General features: G+C 41.6%; 1 long non-coding RNA gene across 2 annotated transcripts in view; it reads left to right on the forward strand.

Annotated features, from left to right (window-relative positions):
- Nucleotides 1-1,550: 1,550 nt before the first annotated feature.
- LOC140696840 (uncharacterized) overlaps nucleotides 1,551-22,862 on the forward strand; it is a 38,105-nt gene continuing 16,793 nt past the window's right edge. Inside the window, exons 1-2 of one of the 2 annotated variants that reach the window (XR_012073393.1) lie at nucleotides 1,551-1,726; nucleotides 13,842-13,907. This is a non-coding gene — a long non-coding RNA (uncharacterized lncRNA). The remainder of the gene's footprint in view (nucleotides 1,727-13,841; nucleotides 13,908-22,862) is intronic. The other variant, XR_012073392.1, reaches the window with a different exon arrangement.

The raw sequence follows: 22,862 nt of genomic DNA on the forward strand, positions 1-22,862 counted from the left end.
TCCCCAGTTTTGCTGTCGGGGAGACACTGCTTTGGAAAAGATTCCTGGTATTCTTCTTACTTACTGCAAATAATAATAAATCCTTCCTCCTGTCAGTCTTTGGCTGGGTTGTATCTTTTGGCCTGACACCGACCAAGAGACAGACTCAGTTTTCTGGGTAACAATGCTGGTATATCCTTGGATGTGATCTAACACTACTTCCCTGTATGTGCACCACCATCTAATAGCATTAGACAGAAGCACACTCAGCGCGTTTCTGTCTCTGTGCCTTCACTCAGAGCGTTGCCTTCAAACGAGAAGCTCCTCACTCCATTTTTTCATGTCTCTATCTGATCTGTTCTTCAAGGACTAGCCGAAATTTTACTAAATCCGTAGGTGCTTTTGTAGTAGGTTCTATTTAGACGTTCCCTACCCAACAGTCACCCCCACTTTCTTCTTTTTCCACAGAATCCCCCCCACCGCTTTTTTTTTAGTTCATGGATGGCTATGCACTTCAGAAGACTCAGCGCCCCTGACTGTCTGATCCAGACCAGGTAGCGTCATTCCCCTTGCCAATGACTGGTTTAAGAGTGAACGTGTGATGTGGTTTGGGACCCAAGCCATTTAGAAAGACATTCAAGTCTGGGGAAACACTTTCCCCCTGACTCTTGATACCTGGAAACATTCTTATCAAAACTCCTTCAACACTGGAAGTTTCTCTTTTAGCAGCATTTTAACCTGCCTCCTATTTTCTCTTGGTAAGTGCGCTAACCCCCCTTTCTTCTTTCCTTTTCTTGTATTCATAAGGACATTCCATTTTATTCTTCCTTGACTTTCTTTTCTCAAAACCTTCACTCATGACTTTGTACCTGTTTTCTTTTTGTTTTGCCACCCCCCATCACCCATCAAGTATGTTCCAGTGAATTCTTCCCCAGCAAGGAATGTCTGTTTGGGTTTGTAAATCCTTTGGCTCTATTCTCCTGCTTGAGAGATTTCTATATATCACACATTCATATGTTCCACCTCTTGGATACCTTTTATTTCCTTCCTGTTATGGAAGAAATGTGCTGCTGTCTTCAGATAGGATTAATTTAGCTATTCCAGGCCTTTATCATTCACTTTACATCTGACAGTCTCTAATCCTTCTTCTTGTCTACAAATCATATCAATTCACCTACTTACTCCCTTTTTAGTGTAAAGTACAAATGGCCAAACTACAATAAATAGTAGCCATTAATCTTCTTTACCATCCTGATTCTAAATGTTTGGTTTCATGGGTCACTTAACGAAGTGATGAAAATGAAAACTTCTGTTCCTTTCGTTACCAACTCTCCTGAGCCGATCTTCAACAAGGATCCTTCTGCCTGGTGTTGCTCACGCCAATACGATGAGACCAAGTTCAGTTTAGAAGCAAAGGAAAGCTTTACTCTCGGGTCAAAGAATAGCTAGGGAGAGGAGCGAGCTCTCTCGGGACAGGCTGTGGGCGGGGCTGCTTTATGGGGAGGGGGCGGGGTTCTCCCGCTGGCCGGCGCGCAGGCGCGGTGCTCAGGGCTCAGGATGGCCGTGCCAGGCACCGGTCTCTGTCGCGGCCCGCTGCCGCCATCTTGAATTGAGCGTCGTGCGCGGTGCTTCTGCGCACGGTGCAGCCGTTTTGCACCAGGGACGCTGGCCTGAAGTGCCGGGCAAGTCCTCCGCACCCTGTGAGCACGTGACACTAGATGAAGCGCAAAGGGGAAGAAAAGAAAAGGTTAGGCTTTATTATTATTTTTTTAATCCAGGTTCTCCTTTTATTTCCCAAGAATTGTTAATGGGCTCTGCCGGCGACAGTGTCACTTTTGCCTAATGTTATGTTTAAAATTTTGTTCTAAAACCACCTTCCTGGTCTCGGTAGGAATGACTCTCAAATCTTAAGAACCTGAAATCATCTTCCTGTTCAGATTTCCCTTTGGGTTGTGGAGAGAGATGTTTCTTCCTAGTTCACATTGCAATCCTACATTCATGGAAGTGGGAGAATGAAGAGATTTATTAATATATGTATTTTCCCAGCTTTCCTGTGCCCCTCTCCCTCTGCCCTGGTAGGACTAGGTAAAGGAGAATGCACAAGCTTTCTTTTTCTAAGATAGAGAATATTTAGAGATGGGAGCCCCTGGTAAAAACTGGAGAAAGGGGCTAAGACTCAGCAGAGAAGCTAAGGTGATTCATAAATTAAAATCTGGATGAGAAGCAGAGAAGAAGAAAAAACCAAAGGAGAGGAGGAGTGGGTTGGGGGAGAAAGATTTGTGTTTAGGAGGATCTGGAACATCCTCCTTCATGAGAAAACTAGGGAGGGAAAGAGCACATTTTGAGAAGTCCCCGTGAAGAAATTGCCAGTAGTGTAAGCCGTGAACAGTGAGAAGTCAGTAGTTCTACTCCCAGTACAATCTTCATCAGCCTAACTTAAACATAACAAGCAATAGAAATCTAATCAAAGCAGAAAGAAACTGACCCCCCCAAAGCCTAAGTTTCTATGAATGTATGAGACATACATTCATTATTTTTAACAGTGAATCTTGTCCTGTGTAATGTGCCTTCGGGTGTTTGCTGCAGTCTTCAAGGCTAACTCAATGTTAAAAATATTATTTCTTCCATCTTTAACTCATCCCTTTGATGTGTTTGATTTAAAATGAGTGCAGCATATTAATACAGAAAAACATAAAAATGGTTTACGAAGAAAATATACTTGGAGGGCAGGTGCTGAAATATTTTTATTGATTGGGTTCAGAGTCAAAATTCTTTAAAGATGACTCTTTTATATTCTGCTACTAGTTACAGGTCCAGACTCCACTGTGTGGCCAGGACTCCCAGACCCTCTGCACTCTGAAAAAGAGGTGTCATGAGGAGATGAGATAATTAAGAGGCAATGAAACCTGAAGTAAAGCTTCCTTGAACCTCCTGTTTAAAATAGTAACCCAGGCCATTCTCTGTGCCTCCCCTAACTTAATTTCTCTCGGTAGCACTTATCACTTATTATCTCCTATTAAAATTCCTTTACTCATTCCATTTATTATGTCTCCCTCCCACTAGACCATAAGCTCTTTGAAGGCAGATTTTTTTTTTTTTCTGTTTTGTTCATTGCTATATCCCTGGTGCCTGGATCATGGCCTGACACATAGTAGATCTTCAACTAATATTGGTTGAATGAAAGAATGAAATACCCATTCATCTCTGAGAAGCACTTTCAAGAACACCCAGGCTGGTAGATTTGATAGCAATTTTAAGCCACTGAGTCTTCAGCAGGGTTGGCCTTACGTACGTAAAGTTGCCAAGATGGGAAATCTTCTCTGGCGAATTTCCATCTCTGTTGTCCACATTCTCATACTGCCCCCTACCCCCACCTCCCAGGGCTGCCAAGAGGGGATGTCATGCTCCTCCCCAACCCCCACCTGGGTGCTTAGTGTGCTGATCTCCATCTCTATTCTCTGTCCCTTGATTCGCATACACCTTAGGTTTCTGTTTTGAATATCATTTCTAAATGATTCGGTATGCTGCACTGGGCCATGGCTGACTGTTGACCGGGTACATACTTGCCTCATAACTCGTAACTGATGGAGCAGCACCTCAGCTGGGGAGTCTCACTCCAGCAGGAGCATTTCAGGGGGGTGCAGAATCCAGAGCAGATTTAGGTAATTTATCTTCAAATCGCCCTCTCTGGGCATCTGCCTTGGTATCAGCCTTGACCTTCAGAGGTGTGTAGACCACTCTCTTCTGGCTGCTCCTGGGTTTCCAGGTATTGCTGGGTTGAGAAATGGGCAGATGATAATGGTCAGTAGGCGTTGGTTGGGCACTCCTTTCCCTCCAGTGAGACTTTCAGTGAAGGGCCAGAGTCTGAGATTTTTGTGCTCTGGGTGGTTGGTGTCAACGGAGGCAGAGAAAGAAGCTGTCTCTGTGTTTCCTTCTGCTCTAGTTGGTACCGAGTGTTGCAGACACTAACAGAGACTGAGCATGGTGCTCCTAACTTGAATCTTACAGGGAAGGCACTTGAAATCTCCACATGCCTGAAAACCGGAGACTTGTTTTTTTGGCACGTGCTTGGTTTCTAAATAAAGCAACAGATGTTTTGTTTTTGCCTCTTTTCTTTTTGTTCGTGGCTTCTAACCTGGGTGATATTAACCAAGTGTGACAGGTTTCAGGTTTTTATTTATAGCAGTGGAAAATGGTTTTCATGTCTTTGCAGAGTTCTGGGCCTCTGAGGCTATCTTTCTGCAGCCTCAGCTTAATATTGTTATGGTTGGGAGTGCAAGTAGTTTGAAGGTTCTAGAATTTAAGGGTCGCATTCCAGGGGTGGGAGAGAGCCTAAGGAATCTGATGGAACTTCTTCATGCCTTTCACTAAGGCATGATACGTAATGGCTTAGCCAGAAATGTGGGGCTTATAATTAACAAAAATCTTTGTATCTTCATAGAAGAAGGCCTCTTGTGTGACACCATTAAAACTGCCAGCAAGACTGACAAACTATTAAATTGGGAGATCAATATGATGCCTACCTTAAATATTTTATTTTAGGACACATAAATATACATAGTCATTTACCAATCATTTGATGTAGAGTCAAAGCCTTTTGCTTTGAAGTGGATCTGTGGATTAGAGTCCTATATTGTCTTCCTTAAATAAATCACATCTATAAAGCATTTTCTTTAATTTACAATCATTGTTTCTTAAGTGGGAAAATAACTTTAAGACACTTGCAAAGCACTCTAAGTACATCTTCCTTCTGGATTTTTATAAATTCTTCCCACCTCCCACTATCACCACATACATACTGCCCAATCTGTAATGTTTGCTGCTTCTGCACCTAATTGGTAGCATCTTGAATATAAAAATGCATTTTATTGGATTATTCCAAACCATTTGACTACATTTTTATGGACTCACCAACTTTTTTAAAAAAATTCCTTTTTAAAAACAATGAGGTATAACAGGCAAACGATAAACTGCGCATATTTAAATTGCCCAGTGTGGTAAGTTTTAATACATGCATGTAACTGTGAAACCATCACCACAACCAAGATGATCCCCCCAAAGGCTTCCTTGTGACCCTTTGTAATTTCTCCATCTGTACCTCCCAAACCATCACCCTCTCCCCTTCCCCACAACCACTGATCTGCTTTCTATCACTGTGGATTAGTTTGCATTTTCTAGAGTTTTATATAAACAGAGTCACACAGTATGCATTTTTTTTGACTGGCTTCTTTCACCTGGCATAATTATTTTGAGACTTACAATGTATCAATAGTTCATTCCTATTTTATTGTGTAGTATTCCATTTTGTGGACATACTACAATTTGTTCATGCCTTCACCTAGTGAACATTTGGGTTATGTTTTAGTTCATCCAGGATGCTATAACAAAATATCAGAGACTTATAAACAATAGAAATTTATTTCTCACAGTTCTGAAGGCTGGAAATTCCAGAATCAAGGAACCAGCATGGTGAATTCGGGCGTGCGTCCTCTTCCTGGTTCATAGCTGGTGCCTTCTTGCAGTGTTCGCACATGTTGAGAGGGTCTCTGTGGAGTCTCTTTTATAAGAACACCAATCTCATTCACGAAGGCTCCACCCTCATGACCTAAGACCCTCTCAAAGACTGCACCTCCTAATGTATCATCTTTGAGGGTTAGGATTTCAACATCTGAATTCAGGGGAAACACAAACAGTCAGACCATAGAAGATTTTTTTTCCATTTTTGGCTATTACAAATAAAGCTGCTATGAATATTCATGATCAAGTACTTGTACAAAGATCTGCTTTCATTTCTCTCGGGAAATAACCTAGAAGTAGAATGGCTAGATCACATAGTAAAAATAAACTTAACCTTTTCAAAAAAAAATTGCTAAACCGTTTTCCAAAATGGATGCAGTATTTTACATTCTCACCAGCAATGTATGAGAGTTATAGTTCCTTCATCTTCATCAGCGCTTGGTATGGCGAGTCTTTTTAATTTGGGCGATTCTAATAGGTGTATAGTAATATCTCATTGGATTTTGATTTGCATTTTCCTAATGATGTTGAGCATGTTTTCATGCTGTTATTTGCCATTTGTGTATGTCTGGGTGGAGGTGACAAATTTGCCCATTTGTCATTGGGTCGTTTGTTTTCTTAGTATTGAGTTTTGAGAGCTCTTTATATGTTCTGGATATAAGTCCTTTATCAGATGTATAATTTGCAAATATTTTCTCTCAAGTCTGTGGCTTATCTTTTTTTTAATTGAAAATTTTATTAAGATAATTATAGAGACATATACAGTTATAAGAAATAATACAGAGAGATTTTCCTTTAATGACAGGATTTTACAAAGCTATAATATAATATTCCAACTAGGATAGAAACCGTGATACAATCTACCCATTGTATTCAGATTTCTCCAGTTTTGCTTGTACTTATTTGCGTATGTGTGTGTATATTAAATTCTCTACAATTCATTCGTGTAGATTCCTGTACCTGCCACCCATCGAGATATTAAACAGTTCCAACACCACAGTGATCTCACAGGTTGCCCTCTTAGAACACATCTGCCCCCTTCTAGCAACCCTGTTGAATTTTGAGATTCCTTTATATATTCTAGATACTAGCTCTTTGTTAGCTAAGTGGGTTACAAATATTTTTTTCCAGTCTGTAGCTTGTCTTTTCATTCTCTTTACATAGGCTTCCACAGAGCAATGTTTTTCGTTTTGATGAGGTTCCATTTATCAATTTTTCCTTCTATGGACTATGGTTTTGGTGTCAGGTCTAGTAATTCTTTGCCTAGCCCTAGATCCTGAAGCTTTTCTCCTATGTTTTATTCTAAAAATGTTTGTATTTTTACATTTTACATTTAAGTCTGCTATCCATTTTGAGTTACCTTTTGTATAAGATGTGAGGTCTAGATTGAGGTTTATTTCTCAGTCTTTCAGATGCTTCCTGTGCTCCTGTCAGAGACAGTCACTTGTGGTCCCAGGCAGGAGGCGCTCTCCCACACCTCTTCCCTGAGCCTGTGTGCGTGCTTCCTCCTTTCTTCCCACCAAGCTGATTCCTTCTCCACTGAGACTACTCGCTCTGCTTGTACTCAGAATTCCACTCCTCCTGCCTCCTCAAGAACTTTGCTTTTTAGTTGTCCCCATCTCCCTTCCAGTGTTAACTTCTCTCTCTCTTTCCTGGACTGTTCCTATCCCTGTACAAACATTGTTTTATATTGCCCTTTAAAATAATAATCATCATCATCATCCTTCCTGATGCCATATCCCCCTCTATCTGTCAGCCCTGTTTCACTGTGTCTTTCATAGTCAGACTTACCTACTGAAGAGGGTTCTCTGTACCCTCATACTCAGAGTGAAGCTTGGGACCAGTAACATTGGCATCACAGGGGTCCTGTTTTCAGAAATGGAAGATCTTGGGTCCCAATCCTCAATCATTATTCTAGATGTTTCTTTGAAGGTATTTTTAAGATGAGATTAAGGTTTAAAAAGTAGACTTTAAATTTAGCAGATTAACCTCCATTATGTGGGTGGGCCTCATCCAACCAGTTGAAGGCCTTAATAGAAAAAGACTGACCTCCCTGGAAGAGGAAGGAATTCTGCAAGCAGACGACCTTTAGACTATAACTGCAGCTCTTCCATGGGTCTCCAGGCTGCCAGACTTCTCTGCAGATTTAAGACTTGCCAGGCCTCCACAATTACATGAGCAAATTTCTTAAAATAAATCTCTCGATAGATACATATAGATGAAAATAGTCTGTTGGTTGTGTTTCTCTGGATAACTCTGACTAATACACCAATGAACTTCATGTTGCCAAAAACCAATGTTTAATTCTCTGCCTCCTGTCTTACCTAAACTCTTAGCACCTTCTTTCTTGAAAAATTATTTGTCTTAGGTTCTATGACGGTATACTTTCCTGGATTTCCACTTACCTCACTGGCCACTCCTTGATCTACTTTGTTGACTTCAAAATATAATACTGAAGTTCCTCAGGACTCCACCAATCCTGGGTGCTTTGCTCTTCTCTGTCTTCACTCTTTCTCTAGGTGATCTCATCTAGTCCTCCAGAAGCTGATGACACTCAATTTTTCACCTTAAACTAAGCTCTCTACTCTGAATTGATATGTGCATATCCATACTGTCTACTCAGTTCCCCCACCTGGCTATCTCATTGCCATCTCGAACCCAGCACATCCAAAACTAAACCCCTGATTTCCACCCTCTGCCTCCTGCAAACCTGTCCTGCCTCAGCCTTGTGGTAGCTGACACTACCACTCCATGCAGATGCTTGCAGCAGAATCCAGAGACTCATCCTGGATACCATCCTCTTTCTCAACCCCACGTGCAATTTGACAGTGCTTCTGATCCTATTTCTATAGTATCTTAAATCTTTCCATTTTTTAAAAATCTCCACAAAATTCTTAGTTAAACCCCATTTGTGTCTCTAACCCCAGTCAGTGCCCTTCAGTGCACAGCTGTGATCCATCACCTCCTCTGTGAAGCCTTCCCTGACTCTTCCCTCCTAGTTTGGGTTAGGTGCCTGTTCTACGTACTTCCATGGTACTTTGTTTTTTATAAGTAGCATAGTACTTATAATACTGTATTATACTTTTACGTTTACTTGTTTGTCCATCCTGATGGGCAGTGTTTGTTAAGAGCAGGAATATGATTTTTACATCTTTATTCCTGGTGTCGAGTATGGTGTTGGAATATGTATTCTATAAATCTTTGGTGAAAGTTGAGTGAATGAATAGCATAACAGAATTGGAAAAACCATATGCAGAACTAGTTCCTACTTTACAAAATTATCATACGGCGCCAAAGTTTTTTATTTCCATATCTTGCTGAAGATCCATAAAAATGAAATTCCTTTTAGCACTCTTACCCGAGACATATTAACTATTAGACTATGATTAATTCCTTATGCAAAGCACTTTATTTTTTGAAGCCTAACTTTTACATATTATTCTTATTTAAAGTTCACTCATAGGGATGTCCTCTTTGCCGTTTCTATGCCGTTACTAGGGGAAAGGGGAAAAATCAGGACACATTTTTTTTTCTCCTGTTTCCCACGCTGCCCGTGCCCATGGGATTTCCTGCCTTGGAATCGTTCTGTTGGTCTTTTAAGTGTTCTCTTGCCTGGGGCAGTATCCCTGAGAAGGGAAAAGGTTGCCTAAAATCTCCTTAGCAAGTTGTAGCATATTGAGTAAGGAGTACCTCTTTCTGCCTGACCCTTACTATGTTTACATGCCCTCTGCCAGTGCAGAATCTTTACATACTTTATTTCAGATATGAAGGCAGAGCAATCAAGCTTTTCAAGAATTCTAACAAAATTCCATTCAGTTTCCAAATCTTGGTCTCCATTGTGTCTCATACTTGGTTATCAGTGATTTTTATCTGCACTGGATCTTTATTAAGCTTCACAGAATGAGTGGCTGCTACTGTGGTGGTGCCAGTAGATGTCGGCAGACTGGGACAGAATGGCTTAGCGAGTGGGAAACGGCACAGCTGAGAGCAACCATGACAGTTAAGGAAGCAGGAAGTGGGCATTGGAAAGTGTTAAAGGATCATTTTTAAAAGAGGAGATAATCATGGTTATCATACAAATGGAAAATGAAGGTGTCAGAGACTTATTTAACTCACTAATTAATGAGGGAGCTAGTGAGATGTTACAACTGGCTCAGATGAGGATTTGACTTACGGGGATTTCTCTTCTTTACTGGAACAAAATCCATTTGCTTTGTCATGTACAGGAATCATAGGAATGAGAAACATTTGCATTATTATTTTCTACAACTTCTCTCTCTAAAGAGCTGGAGATCCTTGTCCAAGACAGTCAAAGGTGGAGAACACCCAGGTGGGTGAGCTAGACAGGTCAACCACTGCTACAACCACATATACACACAGACACACACATATACACACATACATATGTGTGTGTGTGTGTGTGTACCCTTTTTTCCCAGTATACCTCCAGTAACTTCTGAGAGTATCTGGAAACTGAAAGGCCCTGTAGGAATACTGACAGTATGTCAGAACTCTTCAGCCCAAATTAAAGAGGAAAAAGTGAAGTGTAAGGGTCTTCCCATATTCAGGGTCCCGAGTGTTTAATTCATGGTGCTCCCAGGGAAAGCTTGTAATTCTGATCTAATTACCTCCCCATGGAACTCATTGGCTCTGTGATGGGCTCAGCCAGGAGCTGCAGGGGAGCCTTCAGTCCTCAGATCAAATGGTGGAGTTGTACTGGTGGTTCACAGGAGGATTGTGGAAGGTATCTGTCTCACTGACGCAGAGAGAACTTTAATAGGCATCTTATCAAACTAAGCGTGGAAGGTACTGGCTTAACTCTTCATAGCCCTTCAGCACTTTCCACCCCACTAAGCGAGAAAACTCTGCACTTCTTGGTCTGGTGGGATTGCTGGTTCTATTTTAATCCCCATATATTATATGTAATAAATACAAAAAGAATTCATTTTTTTCTGATGAAAGATGCTTTTATTACTACATAAAAGGATCGTAACTTTTAGTAAAAAAAAATGTAAATTCAACCTGTTTTCATTAAATACTTTTGGATTAGTTTTGTTTAAATGAAAGAAGCCTTGAAGAAAGGTTGGCACAATTCTACCCTAGCACCTAGTAGTAACTGAACTGTGTGTTTGAAAAAGCACCCTCTTCAGGCAGACCAATTGTAAAAAGGTGCCCCAGCAGTCATGGCAACTGGACCAGAGCTTGTGGCCTGGCCCTCCAAGAGCAGAGGTGGGATTCAGCCCCCACTCCTTCCTTTTTACCTACTGATAGGGGCCCAAACAGCACAATGTATCCCTCTATTCTAAACACTTTATTTCTTAATATTCAGCCTTCTTAGAAGATCAAGAATGGGAGGTGGAGGGCTGTATAAATAAGGAATATCTTTTCTTCCTGTTTCAACACCACGACTAATACAACTGCAAATGCTAAATAGGAATAACAAGAGTGATAACAGTGTGCCCAGAACAGGAGGGACGGGTGGGGGATATTTCAGAGGGCTCGAGGATGAGTAAATCTCAGGGGAAAGGGATGTGGACTTTGAAATGAGTTCTAGCGAAGGGAAGCAGCTGTAAGAGAGAGGCTGTTCTATGAATAGTTTGGACAAAAGCTCAGCAGTGATGAGGAGGGGTAGGTCAGATCCGCTGGGAAGGAGTAGAGTTGGACCTAGCAATGGAGAGGAAGTGAGTGCCTCAAAAAGATGTCTGGTGTTCTTCATTGTAACATCCCCATTGCTCAGCATGGAGCCTGGTCCAACATACTTAATAGATCGACTGATTAATTAATAGATTTTTAGGCAATGTCAGATTGATCTGGAAGGCCTAATGGCATAGCCAGAGCAGCAGCCAGTGGAGTCATCTCCTTCTCTTTATTGGTGACCCAGCCAGTCCCTTCCGCATTCGCACCGCAGCAGTCACATCTGCCTGTGACAGCTGCACTACCAGAACCCCCGATTCGGCTCAGCCGGTTCAACCAGGAATCGCCAAAACCAAGTAATCACTGAAATGCTCAGGAAGCATTTACCAACACAGTTCATGGGTTCCCAGATGCTTCTTGTCATCAGCCAGGTTGAGCAACCGTTAAGTTAACCAACAAGAGGAAAGAGGAGAAATCAGAGACTTGAAGCTGAGGGAGTGGGTGTAGTGGGGAGCTTCCCTAAGAGGGCAGTGGGAGCTTGCTGAACTCGGGCTCTGAGAGCGTTCCCTCCGTATGCCCTCCCCCTACCCATCTCAGTTTCGTGTATCACCTAATGTTGATGCTGCAGCAGCATCTGGGCTACTTCAGGTTGACAACCTTCAGGGCCACAGCATCATGTCCGCTGTCACTTTGAATTCGTCAAAGTAATTGTGCAGAAAGGCAGCAGAATGCTCTGGACCCAGCCCCTTATATGGTTCTGGCTTCCAACTTCTCCTATTCAAAATACAGCTTCTGAGCCAAATCGCTGTTTCCTCCAACCTCCCTCCTCCATCCCCTATCCTCAACCCCATGCTTCAAAAATCCTCCTTCCTAAACTGCACAATTGTTACAGGATGTTTCTAAGTTACAAGAGATTATACACATTCCAAAATTCCTTTGTCAGAATTCCTTTGGAACTCAAAAGCACATTTCCCAGAAGAATGATGTCTGATAGATTCTTAGATCACCCATAAAGTTCTATTTAACATATGATTAAATTAATTCATGACATTTTACTCTCTCTAGTTGCTTCTCATTTAACTGATGAGTAAACGAAGGCCCAGTGAAAGTGAGTTGCCCAAGGCTCTTGAGGAAGTTGGAGTGAGGGCAGGGAATGCTTGATGTTGTGTGACAGGTGGCTTTGATGGGCTAGAGCTCAGGCAGTGGAGAAGAGACTGGAGACAGGGTTGTGTGGACACAGTTTGAAAGGCATCAGACAGAGAGGTCTGGGTGGCCTCCTGGCTTCAATAACCAGCCAGAGTGCTACTTACATAGTGTGCAGACTACCCCTCTCCCCAGCCTCCAACTCCATTCTTCCTTGTATTTATCATAACAGATCATAACACAAGCTCACTTATACTTGAGCAGAGTTTTCATTGTGCCAAGTGCTGTACATACAACTCTATGAAGTTGCTATCCCCACTTTACAGATGAGAAAAGTGAGGCATAAAGAGTTTCAAGAAATAGCCAAAATTGCAGTTGCTGGTTGATGGAGCCAGCAGTCTTAACCACTACACAATTTGGCACTTTTTTTGTGTGTAGCTGATCTGTATTAATTGCAGCTAAAAAGTTTTTCTTAAAGATCTGGAAATCTGCTGACAGAATGCACTGTCAGGAGTGAGGTTAAAACAGGAACATCCTTTTCAGTGATCCAGTATAGGGCTTTCATTCTTCTGAGGCATGGAAACCTGAGATCTGTCACTAATTATGGAACTCAGAACAAACCATTCCACTTCTCCAGGTGCCAGTTTCTTCCTCTATTAAAGGAAAGCATTGAATGAGATGATCACTTCCAGCTCTAAAATGCTGTGATTCTAACTTACATGAAAAGTAGTGTGTAGACAGGCTCTCGTGCCTGTCTGAATGTAAATACTGCAGCTACCTCTTTCTAACCGTAAGAATTCTGTAAGCCTCAGTTTACTCATCTGTAAAATAGGAATAACAATAATACCAATCTCTTAGGGTTATTGAGAAGGCTAGATAATAAAAGAAATATAAAGCCTTTATCATGTGATTTAGCTTTGGCTGTGTGATCAGCACATAGCACGTGTTCAAGGAATGTATCATCAGTCTTCACCACCTATCAATATCACATATCATCCCCTATCAATAAAGGTATCATCATTCTCACCTTATAAGTATGTAGGTGCTGCTTACCTGGGTGTTCCAGTTCTGAAGTCCTGTGCACTGCAGATGTAATAAAGAGTTGGCAAATTTGGAGCCAAGTATGACTGCCTTCTTTTTACATTTGAAAAATTGTATTTTTATTTGGCCTGCATTTATAGAACTGACAATTTGGAGACTTTGGGTAAAGTGATCATTTGAAATCAGTTCCCTTGAATTACCCCAATGTGCACCTGTAGCACAGTCCATGGCAGAGGGAGGAATTCACTAGCATTTCTAGAAATGTCCTTGATCATCTTCCTCAGCCTCTAGCTCCAAACAATAACATGCAACTCTTCAGCAATGAGTCAAAGGAAGGTAGGCCCTCTCTTCTGCTTTTTGAGAAATTCTCTGTGCTATTTGGTATTCCTATCTAATGTCGTCTCCCAAAGGCACTGAACTGGAAATGGAGTCAGGAAACTCAAGCTCTAATTCCTTGTTTGCCACTAAGGAGCTCTATGACTTTGAGCAAGTCATTTCCCCCTTCTGTGTCCACTTTCCATCTGCAGAATGCTGCGTCTGAACTGGACTAGACTTCTCTTCCAAATCCAAGTTTGCAGTTGACTTCTCACCAGGTAATTGTATTGTTCTTATGACAGACTGGCCTTCTTCCTCTCTTACCCTCGGCTAAGTGTGAACCTAAGTGCCTAAATCCACACCCAGGGCCCAGTTCACATAGCAACCATAGGCCATCAACAAGAGGGGTCTCCAGCTGCTACAGTTTGGAGCATGGTTGTCAGTGTCACCGGGGCCAAGATCTCTGACGTGGAGAGTCTATAAGGAGGGATAGAATCTCAAGCCTGAATATCTCAAGCTTTATTCCACAGTAAAGACACAAAAAGACCCAAAGAATGCGAAATCTAATATGCGAAAATTGTCATGGCAACTCATACCAGGGTCAAATTTCATGGGAAAGCAAGCGTCTGAGAGCTGTGTTGCCCTGACCCGTGACTCTCTGTCGGAGGCTGAGTGATTACTTCCGCAGAAGGAGAGGGCGGCAGTCAATACAGTCACGGCAGATGTCTCCCCTTCTTCGCTGTCCACCTACGCCACCTCCCCATCAGTCAGGAATATCCCACAGCTGGGCCCTCTGCGACTGGACATAGCCCTCCTTTGAGGGAGGAGGTGGTGTTCCTCGTTCTTGCCCTGACTCATGCCTAGCGTGTAGGCGTCCAGAAAGCTGGGAGGCCCCTGAGTCTGTAGACAAACGTGCTCAACTGTGGTGCTCAGAACGACTCGAACACTGGAGAAGAGGGAGGCTGGGGACCATCTTCCTGTGCACCCAGGAAGACGTGTGGGGAACACGGAGCAGCAACTCTGCCACACTGTACCTTTAATTTAGGTGAATATTCAACATGTAATGAGCGCCTACTGTGGTGCTGGCTATTTCCACGTATTGTCCTTGAAGTTTAATTTGATTCTACCTATACAAAATTAACTGATCGGGGGTGGGGTGTGGTGGCAGGAAGGACACCCTCCCACTCCTGCTCTTATAAATGAACATTTATTTCACAGGTTTCATGTCATAAGTATATAAAGAAGGCCTGCTTTGTGTAAAACCCTGTGATCAGTTGCATGTTGTGGCCAGAAGCAGGAAAGTCTGCAGATATGAAAACAGCAGTTCAAAAGTCTGCAATTTATACAGGGAATCAAATGTGCCTCAATAATGTGGGGAAGTCAGACAAAGGAAATGGAAGGGATGTACAGAGGGTCAGCCTTGATATCACAAATTGGGGTTCTGCTCCTATTAATCCCCCTTTTAATAGTTCTTTTTTTTTTTAATAAGTAAAGCATGCACACAATACAAACTCCAAAAGGGACAAAATTAAACTCAGTGAAAAGCCTGTCTGTCTCCCCTCCCTCGCATTCTTCCAGTTTCTATCCCCAGATGCAACCACATTTACAGTTTCTTATACAGCCTTCCAGAGTATTCTGTGTATTTACATATGTCTGTTATTTTTTCCCTCTTTGGTTTACTTAATAATACACCTTAAAATTCTTCCCAGAGTTCACAGTTCACAGGTCAAATCCAGTCTCTACCTGTTTTTGTAAATACAGTTTGAGACACAGTCACCCCCGTTCCTTCCCGCATTGTCTGTGGCTGCGGTTGCGCTACAATGGCAGAGCTGAGTAATTGCAACATAGAACGTATGATCTGCAAAACTTAAAATATTTCTATGTACCCTTTACAGAACAAGTTTGCTGACCCTTGTTTTAAATTAATGCTGGCTCTTCTATACACGAAGTATCATAATTTAATAGTCCCCTATTAAAGGATACTTCAGTTATTTCTAATCTTTTGTTATGACAATTAATATGTCAATTACAGAAATACATCTGTAATTGACATATTAATATTTGTGTTATTCTCAAATATGTGAGTATATCTGTATAAGTACCCAGGAGTGGGATTACTGGGCAAAAAATGTTACAGGTTTTTCATAGGTATATACATTAATGATGTAAAGGAAGGCCAAGGCCAGAAGATAGACCAACAGCAAGAGTCGACTGAGAACTCTGTGCTGCTTGGAGATGGAATGACGAACACTGTTTCAAAGGAGAGTAATGGTGGTTGCTTTCAGCCGTGCCCTTGGGATGGGGCTGTGGGAAGCTGATAATCGCCAGATAAATCTACTGAAGTATCAGGACTATGGAAACCAGTGCAAGAGCATTCACTTCTGTCAAGGTCACCCTTTGTCCTAATTGTAAACTCCTCCCCACCTCCCTCCCTGTTCTCATTCCCCAAAAAGAGCTGCGTCAGAGCCTTGGAGGCAAACGTGTGACTGTCAGCGCTGCTGCTTTTGGGGACAGCTGTGAAGATCACTGGGGTCAGAGAGTTTGACTTTGTGTGGGCAAGTTTGCTTGCCTCTGACTTTGCTAAACAGGTCATGGTAATGGGGCTCTGGGTTTCCCAGCCCTGGGAGGCCAGTATGAGCTCATTCTTAGAAGGCAGGGGTCAGGGGGACCTGGAATCAACAAGCTTTGGGGAGAAAATCACCCCAAGAGACTCAGAAGAGTTCAGATCTTCTCAGAAGAGAGCAGGAGGTGGATCCAAGAATCAGGAGCAATTCAGGCCTCTGCTTTCACCCACTAATGCCCTGCTGTGCACCAGGCCCTATGCTAAGCGTGAGTGTAGGGATGGAGAAGAGAATTTGGCTGCCTGTCAAAGGGCTTACAGCCTAGCGAGGGAAACAGACAGACCTGTAGTTCCCAAACTGTGTGCACCTCCTGAATCTTCAAGAAAAACATCAATGCTTGACGTCTGTCAGACATGGCACAAACAGCTAACTCAGAGTAGTTCACAGCTTCAGCATCAGATTGAAACACTGCTTTCGTTAGTGCCATATCTTTGCAGAGCTAGGTTTTTGGAAGCTGTTGTGCTAAAAAGCAAATAACACGTAAAACTCAACATGGAAGAGAAAATGAGGGTGGTGGTATCCAGTTTGACTCCCAAGTTTGAGAAGCTATGCATGCCAAATGAGTACACACATCCCGCTGGTAAGTGACTGTGGTTAAGAATGAAATAAAACATGATTGTTTTCCTCCCAATTAATATGGGAGATGATTTTGAAATGACTACTAAGTTATCAAGACAGAAATATTTATGAATAAATGGAGCTGTTATTTCTTTTGGTCTTTGTGCACTTTGAAAAAAAATGAATGAAACACTAGGGCACTGTGAACTTAAAAAGTTTGGGAACTCTGAGATGGACATGTAATACTACTTCCAACATTGTGGCCTTGGGAAAGTTAACACTCGAAGCTTAGCCACCAGTCCTTCAACTATAAAATAGAGATAATAAGACTAAATACCTTGGGGGTTACTGAGAAAGTTAAATGAGATAATGCAACTAAGGAATTTGAAACAGGGCTTGGCACATAGTAAGTGATTAGTAAACACTAGCAAGTATAAATCCACAGAACCTTGGGCACCATGAGAGAAGTAGAGTTTAGCCATAACCACCCTAACTACGTCAGCTTCAAATTAATTTTTAAGCCTTCAGCTTCTCAAAACAAGTGCTGTTGCCATGGTAACTGTTGTAATGTTGTGCTATCTGGTGTCAACCAAGTCATTCTGAAAGCAGGAAATTAATAATCCCCAAGATCTGTCATGGTACTTTGTGAATGATTTCACAATCAGTCTTCTGCTAGGGCTTTCCTCCTTATGTTAGTTCACAGATTGCTTATTCTGTTTGATACATTTAAGGAGCCTTTAAGAAGCAAATTTAAGACAAATTGCATCAAAATTATTCCCTGGTGTCTCTGAAATATTTCTATTTCGAAAATCTCTTTTGGCTTGGTGATCGTACAGTTTTAAGTGGCTTATATTTTTAAAAAACTAATTTTGGATTTTCTTTCCCTCCAAAAGATAAATTTATAGTAAGATTCATGACTCCTTGTTTAAAAAAAAAAGAAACAAAAAAAATCCCTCTGTTTTGGATGCTACCCTAACTCCAAAGCATCCATGAAGATGGCTATTTCTATCATTAAACAGAGCCTTCCAGGCTTTTCAGCAAAGCTGGTAACTTCTGTGCTAGTTCCAGATGAGTTCTAAGAACTTACTAGGCTTGTTAATTTTAGGAAAGATAGATCAGATTAGATCAACGAAGGGAGAAAACTCCACACTCTAATTGTCTATATCATTGATTCTTAAAGGGAGTGGAGGTGGTAGGGGAGGGTGTTTACACCCAAGGAGACATTGGGAAATGCCTGGAGATATTTTTGGTTGTCACAACGAGGGGGTAGGGCAGGATGGAAGCCAAGGATGCTGCTAAATTGCATACAGTGCACACAGGGCAGCCCCCACAGCAAAGGATTATCTGACCCCAAATACTAAGATTACTAAGGTTGAGAAACCCAAGCTGGTCTTCATATTATTCCTTCTCTCCATTAAATCACACTTTTTGATTCTTCCTTCTAATACCTTTTCTCCTGACCTTATGGATTCATTTGAATAATTAGCTTCTGAAATTAGGTTATAGTAGCTGCAGAAAAACATCAGGTTTTTCTCCAGATCAGTGCTCCTCAACATTTCTGCACATTAGTATTACCTGTGGAAACTTTCATACTATGTCAGTGTCAGGACTCCATCCATGACCAATTGAATCGAAATTTCCTAGTCCTAGGATTAGGACCTAATTGCAGTATGTTTCAAAAGGTTCCCAGATGATCTTAACCGCCAGCCAGGGTTGAGTACCATGAATCTAAATAAATGGTAAAGTTATTTTCTATACCAATATGCCAAAGAGAGAACCCATTTGAAGGAGGGGGAGATAGTGATTTTTTTTAGCAATGTGGAAATGCTTTCTTTTTTTCCCTTAGGGGTCATGTTGACTATTTGAATCAAGGGCTATTTGAGATTTTTCTACTCATGTGGTTTGATCACCTGAGATACTTCACTTTTTGTGGCTGACCTACGGGTAACCAAAATTTTACATACCTATGTGTTCTCAAGGTTTTTTTTTTAAACTCTTTTCAAAAAAATTACAAGGAAAAGAGAATTATATAGCCTTTCTCCAGTGCCCTAAAACTTGCCTTTCACCTTTACTTGAGCCTAAAGAAGACAGGAATATTTCTTCTTTAGATCTCATGAACCAGTTTAACCTAGATGCCTCTCAGAATCCTGAAAGGCCAGAGGAATGTTTTCCAATTTACCCTTTCTCTGTCCCTTTCACCCTCATTCCCAGTCCCTCTAGCAAATACTGCTTGAGCAGATGGTTTTGATGTGATGCCCCAGAGGTTAGCAGATGTGATTTCTGATGGAATAACAAGAGGACAGAACTTTTCCATTGCCACATTCAAACTAAACTCAGTGGTCTTCCCTGCAACAAACAAATGGTGCTTCAGCTGGCTGACTTTAAAAATCCAAGCCAGGGTCAAGGACTTCTCAAAATAGGGGGAGAAGTGGAAGTCAATAAGAGAGGACTGATTTCAACATCACAAGAAATGAGCATTTTTAGTAGACAATCTACTTCTCATGTCCCAAGGGCTAGATATTAACATAATAAGACTGGGGATTCAAAAAAAAAAAAAGGAAGGATCAGCGCTCAACTCAACCCTGCAGAGTAGGAGCCATTTATTGCCACCTTCTGGCCCTGTCATTGCCCTCCTTGAAGGACACCAGATGTTTAGGGAAGTGGGCCTCTTTCTCTTGATGGACTGTGATAAACTTAGAAGTGTTTTGTCAAAATGGGGCACATCTCCATAGATAAATCCTCAAGGGTCCAAGAGTTTTCTTTTAATGAATATTTTTAATATTATACTGTCATAGCACAATTCTGATCATCTGAATAACTACCTTAAAATTAAGATGCCACTCACTGTAGGTGCCTGAAATTGCTTTTGTGTTTATGTTCAAACTCTGCAAAGGGCCAGTGATGTTACTGAGTGCTGCTCGAAAGCTTTGGTAGTAGTTTGACTACAGGAAGGTGGGTGAATGGAGTCATCACATGGCACATAGCCCAGCAGTATGACTTAGTGAATGGATACACTGCAGGAATACCAGTGGTGGACATACCACCGTGAGACAACAGGTGATGGACAGTGAGCAGAGGGACAAATAGAGAATGAAACATTCTCTTATTCCTGATTCAATAAAACTATTTTTATTCTTAGTATTAATACCATTTTATAATATCCACTTATGAAAACCAGCCTTCTCTGCTTTGATGCTCTTATTTTGAACATAAAAATTAACTAAATTTAGAATTGTACCAGAATTGTATCTACTTATTTATAGCATTAAACCCCAAATCATCTGTTTTGCTTTTGCAAATCACTATTTGTCATATTTAATTGGTATTTTAAACTTAACTTTCATTAGTCTTGTATTTTGTTTGTACTTACTGTACAAACTTGTTTGGGTTTTATATTTCCATAAGAGCCATAGGCATATTTATGTCTATACTTAGGTAACATTAAAACTGTTAGTTAATGCTAGAATTCTGTGGGCACTTAATTTTTTTCCCTTAAAAAAGATTCACACATTGGTCAATTTTAAGAAAGGCAGGCTAAAAATATTCTTTTGCAGCCAAGCTAGTTGAAACCTCACATTTAAACTAGATCTGAGCTTGGAGCCTGGCTGAGCCAACTTAGATTTACATTTTCCACTCTGCTGAGAGGACATGGAGGCAGATTTTACCCAGTTTCCCCTGCCTTCGTTAGAGGGCTGATAGCCATATTCCCTTCCTTCCTAGGTAGACTTGCTGAATACTTTTTCAATGATAAATAGAAGAAAGAAAGAAAGAAGTTTAAAAAAAAAGACAAATAAATAAATAAATCTGAAAATAAGATCACAAACAGGAAGAACACAGATTGTAAACTTTACTTCCTGTTGGTATAATTTCAAAACTAATACCCATAATCCTTTTATCTAAAATCTACTGTAACCTGTTTCCCTGCACGATCTCAGCCCCTCCAAAGTCCTCCTAACCAGATATTTCTGCGTGTTCTCGGTCTCACAGATGCTCACGAAGGCATCTGGTCAGATACCATGAGCTGTTCCCTGCTTCTCTCCCTGCCCCTCCTAGAAGCTCTGTAGCATCCAGTCCACCCTTCATGGTTACCACTCTGCTGGCCACAGCCTCGGAGCTCTGTGCTCTTGAGTTCAAAGCAATTAGAATGGCCCCAATCTCTTTTTTATCTAACATTTTGTTAGCAGGATACCAAAGCCTTATGCTTTAGTGTCTTACAGATTTTCTGTTTAAAGGAAAGAAAATGCTTTTTACCTACAACTCTCTTTCCTTAGGTTCAGGAAGTAGAATTACTAGGTCAAAGGTAAAAGGGCAAAGACAGTCACCTACAAGGCAAGGAGAGAGGCCTCAGCAGATGCCAGCTCTGCTGACTTCTAGCCTCTGGACTGTACAAAAATAAATTTCTGTTCAAGCCGCACTGTATGTGGTACTTTGTTGTGGCAGCGCCAACAGACTAGTACAGGGAGAAAGAGCTTGGGACTTTCCAAAGTCCCTACGTGACGAGGGGTCCGTTAGGTGGTGTCAATCTTACTTTTCCTCAAAATTCTGTGTAATCAAGTGACTTGTCAATGTATTTACTTGGTACATAGCAAAACATTAGTTCCCACCATTTCTACTCCAAGTTTTATGTGTTCTCTTGAGTTCCTACGGGCATCTTACTTGTATATTTACTGTAAAACTATGTCCTATGTTTAAACTCTGTGCTTCAACCATTATGTTTCTCGATCACAAGACCATAAGCCTCTGAAAAGCAGGGACTACGACTGTATTTCAGTCTTCTTTGTATGTCTGGTACCTAGCAGATAGTAGGTGCTCAATGAGTGTTTATGGAGCAAATGATTTAATAAAGGAATAAATTAATAGCAAAAAGCCACCTTTATCCAAAAGATAACTTGAAGAAGTCTCTCCTCACCCACACCCCCCTGGGGGATTGAGACATAATCAGCTGGAACTATTTATGCAGCCTTTAAGTCAAAGTTACGGTGGCAGCTGGGCACCAGAGTGGTGCCAGTTTTTGGAAGCCACCCAAAAGCTGCTGCACATTTGCCCATCCGTGGGTGAGATCATCTGAACCCTGCCTTAGCAAGTGCTTTAGAAGGAAGATGCTTCAAGGTCCACTGCCCTAGAAAATATTCTGTGGCCTCCTGTCTCTGGGAGGAGCCTATGTTTAATGCTAGGAACAGAGAAGCTAACTGAAGGGAAAGCTTTGCTCACTCAGACACATTTGTTAAAAGGGTGTATCATTCCCCTTCTGAACTGCTTTCTTCTGGGGAGCTACTTGCTTGTTGCTCAGCACTTTACCTACAGGGGGCAGCATACATTTTCGGCACAGGGCCAGGTGGTAAATACTTAAGGCGATGTGGGCCATGCAAATATTCACATGGCAATAATTCTAGAAAGTAATGGACCCTCTCATGAGTCATTTCCAGTCCACTGTGAATGCGTACATATCAAGGCCTTTCCTCAAAGGCTGGGAGAAAATGAAGATTAAGGATGCTCAAACAGAAATAAGGTAAAGCCAGGTTTAACTCAACGAAGCCTGGCTTGCCACCTGCAAACCAGAGCTCGATTTGGTTGCTGCCCATGTCAAGTTGGTTTTTCATTGAAAAAGAATGAGCTTATTCCTCTCATCAGAGTAAACGCTCGCATTGCAGAGAAACCGAGAGAGCTGTGGATGCTGTCTTGGGCTGCACGCTTCTGTGTGTGCCACTCGCTGACCTCGAATTCAGTGAATGCCTGTGAGGGGCTGGTCTGCGCCTCAGAGTGAGGGAAGGAGGACTCACAGCTGATATGACCTGGTGTTGTGCCAGTCTGCGCAGAATTAGAAGATGGATTATTGTGGATTTGTTTTCCTTTAGGAATTAGGGCTGGCACTGGCTTAGCTTCAGTGCAGCCGAGGTATTAACTGAAATGCATTTCTATCTTAACAGCCGCATCCCATTTAGCCATAGTGACTTTGGGGTGACTTCCAAAGCAATCTCATCAGCATGAGTCGGCAGATTAAGGCTAACTTTCATGTCAGAACTGTAGGCAAGGAGAAATGAAATGCACCGCGTC

The sequence above is a fragment of the Vicugna pacos genome, chromosome 6, assembly GCF_048564905.1.
Source record: "Vicugna pacos chromosome 6, VicPac4, whole genome shotgun sequence".
In the NCBI taxonomy this organism is placed as follows: Eukaryota; Metazoa; Chordata; class Mammalia; order Artiodactyla; family Camelidae; genus Vicugna; species Vicugna pacos.